We start from the raw sequence: 7,578 nt of genomic DNA, 5'->3' as shown, positions 1-7,578 counted from the left end.
GGCCGGATCGGGACCGCGCTCCCCTGCAAGGCGCTCCTGGGGGGACCAACCGCTCTTCCTCCCCAAGGACACGCAAGTTGGCCCTGGAGAACGTCCTTCCTTCACAGGACCCCAAGGAGGCGAGAAAGGGAGCAGAGGAGCCTCCCCCCTTGCCCCCTCGACGGGCTTTCAAAGATCTTCTCCAGAAGTGGGGGGGGGGCTCTTTTCACTGGCGTCGAGCCTGCGCTGCCCCCCTCCCCCGCCATGGGCTCCAGCACGCCGGCCCCTGGTTCTCCCCCTCTGGATGGGAATCGCCTTCCAGGGCCGCCTATTTGACAACATCTCCCCATAGGCCAGGCGGGTATTTATGTTCGCCCATTGTAACCCCACACCTGACCAGAGCCGGCCCCATTGCTGGGGGCAGAAAGGGTGCAGTCAAGCACATGATGGGATCCCCGCAGACGGCCTTTCAGGGGAAGGGCCCGCGGTAAACGTCGCCACATGAACTCCGTTGCCAGGGCTGCTAAGCCCTTAATTGGGAACAAGGAGAGGGGAGCCTAATCCGGGGGGAGGGAGGGGTGTCAAGGTGACTCCGGCGTGGCCCGGAGAATGGCTTGAAAGGCGGCTGCAGGCGCGAAGCATATGCTCCCAATCACGTCGAGGGACAGCCCGGCCAGGGATCCTCCGCCCAAAGGGGAGCATGGGAACCAGGGGGCCGGCGGCAGGGCCACGTTGTCTCCGCCACAGTCATGCCCGCCAGCTCTTGAACCCGAAGCACCCCCCCCCCGCCCACCTCTCCGTTTTCACGTAGGGATTTTGAAACCCCCCCATCCCCCCAAAAAAAATTAGGAATCAGGGGGCGCCTTTCAGGAAAGCTGCCCCCAAAATTATCACAAACGCGGACACGTGTAGAAGCCTTTCACGTGAGAACCACGCTCTCCACGGCTCTCGCCACCACTCGCTTAGCTCCCTCCCGGGTTGGCGTTGCGCCATTAACTCCGTCCCAAATGCTTTGGCCGACGTGCCGGACAGCCCAATCCTATCCATACTTTCCTGGGAGTAAGCCCCACTAACTCTACCGGGACTTACTTCTGAGTAGGCATGCATAGGATTCGGCTCTCAGGCTACAACCCTAGCCACACTTTCCTGGGATAAGCCCCATTGGCTATAATGGGACTCTGAGTAGGCATGCATAGGCTTGGGCTCCAAGTTCCACCCGCATCAAGGCGACTTAACGCGAGCTGCCACGCAATGGTGGTCATCGGGTGGAAATGGCCTCCTACTTCCGAGTCATAATCGGGGTGTAAGTCGTCTGAAAGTTGCTTGGACTGCAGATATGTGCTTACTTTGGGATTTTCTGGCACGGTTCCGTGGGGTTCCCAGACAGTCCCACGCAGGCATTGACCTGACCAAAAGCCCAATCCTATGCATCTCTACTTTGAAGTAAGTCCCATTATAGGCAACGGGGCTTACTCCCAGGTAAATGAGGATAGGATTGCAATTCTAGACCAGCTGAGGTCAGACTGACTATGCCGCCACCGCGACCTGGGACTCTTCGTTTAATCATTTGTAACATTTTTATACTGCCTTTCCTCCAAGGAGCTCAGGGCGGTGTGCATGGTTCTGTTCCTCCTTCTGTCCGCACAACAACCCTGTGAGGTAGGTGAGGTTGAGAGAGAGAGAGACACAGAGACTGACCCGAGGTCACCCTGGAAGCCTCGTGGCTGAGAAGGGATTTTTGACCCTGGATCTTCCAGGTTCAAAGTCCAACACGATAACCACTACAGTCGTCTGCACGTCTACTCAGAAGTAAGGCTTATTGTGTTCAATAGGGCTTACTCCCAGAGAAGCGTGTATAGGAAGGATTGCAGCCTAAAACATATTAAAATCCTTCGTGCCCCGTACAGTGTCAGAAATCTAGCCTTTTAGTGTGTGTGTGTGTGCACTGTGTGTGGGGCAGGCTGAAATCTTCTGCCCCTGGAACAAGCTTCGCTTAACACAGGAGAACTTCTTGTTCAGTGAGTATGGCGAGTTGGTGCAAAATGAATCCGCAGGGAAATCCTAAGCACTTGGGCCAGAAGGAAGGGCTTACTCCCAGGTTATTGTGCCGTTGGTTGGGGCTACAGTTCAAGTATGTGTTAAGGTACGTGTTCTGTGCATACAGGACTCGCTTAGGAGCAAGTCCCATGGACTTCCTCCTGCTTAAGGTCCCTAGGACTGCGCTAGCACCGAATCTGCCAGAAGGACTCTTGTATGTTCTTTGCGCACCAAGTGACAACCTAAGAGCAGCCTCCACTGGAATCAACCCGCGGATTCGACTGCTGAACAAATGCTTTTGGGAGCGCTGCCCACAAGGTCTCCTGAACCACCCGCTCCGGCTTTCATGAACGCGCTTTGCTGGAATAGTAAGTCTCCTTCATTTCAGTGGCGATGCTTCCAAATAAGGGGGGTGCCGTTGAAGCACGTAGTCATTGCAAATACAGCAGCAGCGGGAGACCGACTACAGTTCTGGTTTAGCTTCTCGCCGGCTTAAGACTGATTTTTGCAGCGATTAAGGCCGAGTGTTTTCCGTTTGTCGACGGTTAGGTCAGAACAAAGGGAAAGTACTGAATGGGAAGGGAACTTCGGTGTTCCTCCTCCCAGCGCTGCTCCTCTGCAAAGTCTGAAAGGGATACGAATTGCTGATTCAGTTGGCGATGATTGGCGATGAGCTCGTTTGGTCCTCCGGGCGCCTGTTAGTTGGTTGGCCGCGTTTCAGTGGAGCCCTTCGAATTATTTCGGGGCCCAGATTCGAATCACCCTTTCGCGGGAGGGCCTCGACGGGCTTGGGCTCTTTCTCTACTCCAAATGAGCTACCCATTGAACTGGAAAGGCAGATCTCTCTCTCAGAGAGAGAGAGAGAGAGAGAGAGAGCAGAATTAAACTTTTACACAAACAGAGAGAGAGAGAGATCTTTACACTTTACACACACAGAGAGCAGTTACACTTTCACTCAGAGAGAGAGAGCGAGAGCGCGCAGAGTTTATATAATCTGGAAAACGAATGACTCCCAGCTGCAGCCGTGGAAAAAAATCCACGGAAACTGAATAGAATTAATAAAGGTCACAGATCACCACCCATTCATAAATATTTGGTGTCAAGTTTCTTGTTCCGCCCTCTTTAATGCACGGGGAAGAACTCGTTTCAAATGAGTCAAATACTCGTTTCAAAACTCGATGTCAAATACTGTACAAGGCAGGATCGTGGCTTCATTTCTGCCAAGGCACGATTTTACTTGATTAAGTAGTTATATTGCTATTTAACCACGTTGCATCTTTTGGAGTTGGATCGAAAGAATTCTGCAGGTGAACCAGACAGCCTATGAAACATGTTTATTCGAAGAGAAGCCCCATTGGTCAGGATTCAACAAGACCTCTCTCTCTCTCTCTCTCTCTCTCTCTCTCTCTCTCTCTGAGGATTCAACAAGACCTCTCTCTCTCTCTCTCTCTCTCTCTCTCTCTCTCTCTCTCTGAGAGAGACAGAGGGAGAGACCCAGTACGAGTGAAGGGATCTATGCAAAGAGGTCGTCGCTGAGAAATGAGCAGAATAGGGAGATTTACTCTAAAGTAACATGCAGCACAAAACGTCATTGCTTGGGAAAGGCGAGGCACAATCCAGCCCAAACCCATAAAGAATAATACAATAATAACAATGATGATTGTATTTCTACCACTCTTAAAAAAGAGACAAAGCACCACAATTAAGCAATGCGCTTAAAAGTGACCCACCGTGCAAAAATAGGCGCACTTACCTGGAAAGTAAACGCTACTGATCATAGTTAGATTTACTTCTGAGTAACACGCCTGCACAGGATTGGGCGCGCAGCAAACGTGTATGCATCAACTTGGAAATTTACTCAGAACTTCCTTCTGAGTAAAAGGCTATAGAGTCACACTGAAACAGCGCGCTTCTCCTAGGCATGTTCACTGTAGCCAATGGGACTCACCCCTACCACACATGCCCAGGGGAGTTCGGGCCAATCCTATGCATATCTACTCAGAAAGTAAGCCCCAATGAGTTTAATGGGACTTACTCTCAGGTAAATGCGAATAGGATTGCAGCCTGAGTCCTGTTGTAGCAGTGCGATTTAGGACACAGTCCTACGCATGTCTACTCAGAAGTAATCCCCACTGCAACCTTAAACGCCACCTACGCTTTAGCGCGAGACCTGTGGCAGGATCGTGCCCCGGGATCTGAGCCTTCAGGGCGCAGAATTGCCTTGTAGGACCTGGGAGCATTTCGTTGACATTCCCTCCCGAAGCCGAAGTGAGCATGTAGGGTCTGGAGTCCCTAGCCCCCTCCCCACTTTTCTCCCTTCTGCTAAAGAGACAGACTTTGCTAGCTGGGAATCTCGTTATACTTTTATAAAGAGGCTCGGTGACTGATGAGCAGATCCTCCGGGCTTGATCGCTCATATGAAGCTATATATTTGCCCTGGAAGGGAGGGGGGTAGAAGGGGTGGAAAATATATGGAAAATATAACTCTAGAGGCCCGGAGGAGGGGGGGAAAGCCCCCCACCAGAATCAACCCTCTTCACCTCCTGAGTCACTACAAGACGTATTGGCGCTAAGAAATCAATGACAAGTTCAGGACGGATGGGTCTGGGTCTGGTGCGCGCTGGAAGGCTCAGGCTCCGGAGAAGCAGAAGGTCAAGAGCTTTTGTGAACAGCACAAAAGGGGCATTTCCTGGAACCTGAGACAGGCGGCCAAAGGGAAGTCTCAGTTTTCCGAGCGCTCAGGGTTTAGCTGGGCTTTGATCCCCCCCTCCTTGTTCCAGAAGAGGCCGCTTCTCCGCTGCCCTTATTCACAAACCCCCCTGCAGCCCGCAAGGGAGCTAATTGGAGAGCCCTCGGACCGTGTGAGTCTCCTATTAAGGCGTGAAACCAGCACAATAAGGGAGGCGCGCCGGTATTCCAGCAATAGAACCTGCGCCAGTATGTTCTGCTTGGAGCCTTGCTGTGAAATTGGCAAAGCCAGGCTGGAGGGCAACATGAAATTGACAAAGGAAGGGCAGGCGTTGCACTCCCACTGCAACGTGGTAGCTAAACAAGGCTCCCTTTGGGGGGTGTGTGTGTGTGTGTGTGTGTGTGTGTGTGTGTGTGAGAGAGAGAGAGAGAGAGAGAGAGAGAGAGAGAGAGAGAGAGACCTCACCCTTTACCTATAGCCCATCAAACCCAACAGTAAATGAGCTGACATTTCAGCGCTAATGCACAAGCTGTGTAATGTCTTGGGAGGGAGCCTATGGACAAGGAGGGCAATTAATTGATCGAGAAATAACAACATTCTCTTGCCTACCCTGTGGGAGGGGTTACTCTGCACTCAGCACATGCTCAGCTTCATGCGTTCCAGGATGAGCATCAACAATGGTCACAGCGCATTGCTAAGTCTTGCCTTGAAACACGGAGCAGTCACCTTTCATGTCGTAGTTGTAGAGAAGACTGGAAAAACAAATTGCTCCAGTAGTCTGCAATCAATTCTATATGCAAGAGAGTTCATTTTGCTAGCAAAATTTTTTCCTCCACATGCACTTTTCCACAACACACTGTATGGCTATTCAAAGGAAAACTACATTTTGAAAATAGACATTAAACAAAAAAACTACTCACATAATTTTCATTGCTTTAAATTTCTAATCCTAAATTCCCCTGATCACCACAGCTTAGAAGGAAGCTCAATTTTAAATTAATGAGACTTACTTCTAAGGAAATGAGTTCAGGATCAGGTACCAGACTGATTCTCAGTTTGAATGTACAATGACTGCAGCCAATCCTGCTTATTTTTACAAAGGTGCTACTTATAATAAAACTGCTAACAGGGTAAATTAAACTCAGTAAGGAAGTACATTTCAAATAGTACACTTTCAGCACAATCCTATGCATGTTTACTCAGAAATAAGTCCCATTGTGTTCAATGGGTCTTACCCCTAAGTACGTGTACAGAAATACAGCCCATGGTGCACCAAGACACAACTTGCTCAGATTTTAACATGCTGCAGCCTCCCTAAGATCAGTGTAACTTGCCTGTAAGGAAGGAAATGTAGACTCTTATCCCAAGAATGAACCTGCAAAGGATACAGGCAGTTCGTGTTTCAAAATAGTAGTTTATGAAAGGATTAAGCAATTCAGACACACCAGGAAACAGATTAGATTCTCCTCAAGAATACTGTCTTTAATTCCTTGATACCAGAAATCATCTGCTAAAAATGTGCTTGTTGCATGGAAGGTCTTCGTGCAATGATTAATTATGAAAACAGAGGCACTACTGTTGAGCTCAGTACTCAAGTCATACCTTTGTCTCTGCTCCATAGGTTAAAGAATTGCTACATGAAAAGCCCATCTATATAGGTAAGGCAATCAGCCTACATGCAACACATTAATTTCTACATAAGAACATAAGAACAGCCCCACTGGATCAGGCCATAGGCCCATCTAGTCCAGCTTCCTGTATCTCACAGCGGCCCACCAAATGCCCCAGGGAGCACACCAGATAACAAGAGACCTCATCCTGGTGCCCTCCCTTGCATTGGCATTCTGACAGAGCCCATTTCTAAAATCAGGAGATTGCACATACACATCATGGCTTGTAACCCATAATGGAGTTTTCCTCCAGAAACTTGTCCAATCCCCTTTTAAAGGCATCCAGGCCAGATGCCATCACCACATCCTGCGGCAAGGAGTTCCACAGACCAACCACACGCTAAGTAAAGAAATAACGCGCTAAGTAAAGAAATAAGCTCATTTATGACAAGGGGAAGACTATTTCTAATATAAAGTGCTTTTTGTGTAGGAATTTTGCAAGCTCTATTTCGGATGTTGGTGGCAAACTGTGACCACTCAATTCTTTACACAGGTTCCAAAGTGCTCCACAGATTCAAAGTTGTGCCCTGACATGAAAAATGGACTTGAAACCAAATCACAAGACTCAAACATCCACTCAATACAATCAATGCTTCTTGAGAACAGGGTTTGCACAGGAATACTGGGTGACATGTTTATGCTACAATAGTGGTACAAGTTTTGCTTTCTTTCTGGTTGGCAAGCACTATCATGGCAGTTTTGTCCCCCTTCTGAGGTGCAATGATTACTTTGTACTTCACCAGTACAAAGTAGACCAGCTTTTGCTGTGGTGTAATTACTCCATAGTCAAAAGATGTACCACATATGGGTGCACACAATAAAACAGGAGCAGCTATAGTTGCCAATTGTTTTCCCAAGCAATTCCGTTTAACAGCTACAGCAACTGACTGAGAGCATCTCAGTAGGTGATGTTCTTCCCAGCATGAAGAACACAGGCAAAAGCTTCACCTCCTAAATTTCTTCTGATCATGTAGCTGTGAAAAACTTAGGTGCCCAGCCAGGGGAAAATGTGGCAGCTCTACCCCTGTGGCACCTACCTGTGTGTCTGACAACCCCCATGTTGAGAATATATAAAAGAGAATGCAAAAGTGTGGCTCTCCCCAGCAGCTGAATCCTTTTTGCAATGTTCCAGTGCCTTTGTTTTAAATCAGCAGCTTCTCAAGCATATGCTAGACTGGGAGTGTAAAGTTGTGAAACACCACG

The sequence above is a fragment of the Tiliqua scincoides genome, chromosome 2, assembly GCF_035046505.1.
Source record: "Tiliqua scincoides isolate rTilSci1 chromosome 2, rTilSci1.hap2, whole genome shotgun sequence".
NCBI classification, from domain to species: domain Eukaryota; kingdom Metazoa; phylum Chordata; class Lepidosauria; order Squamata; family Scincidae; genus Tiliqua; species Tiliqua scincoides.
Note: the sequence above shows the minus strand (reverse complement) of the source record.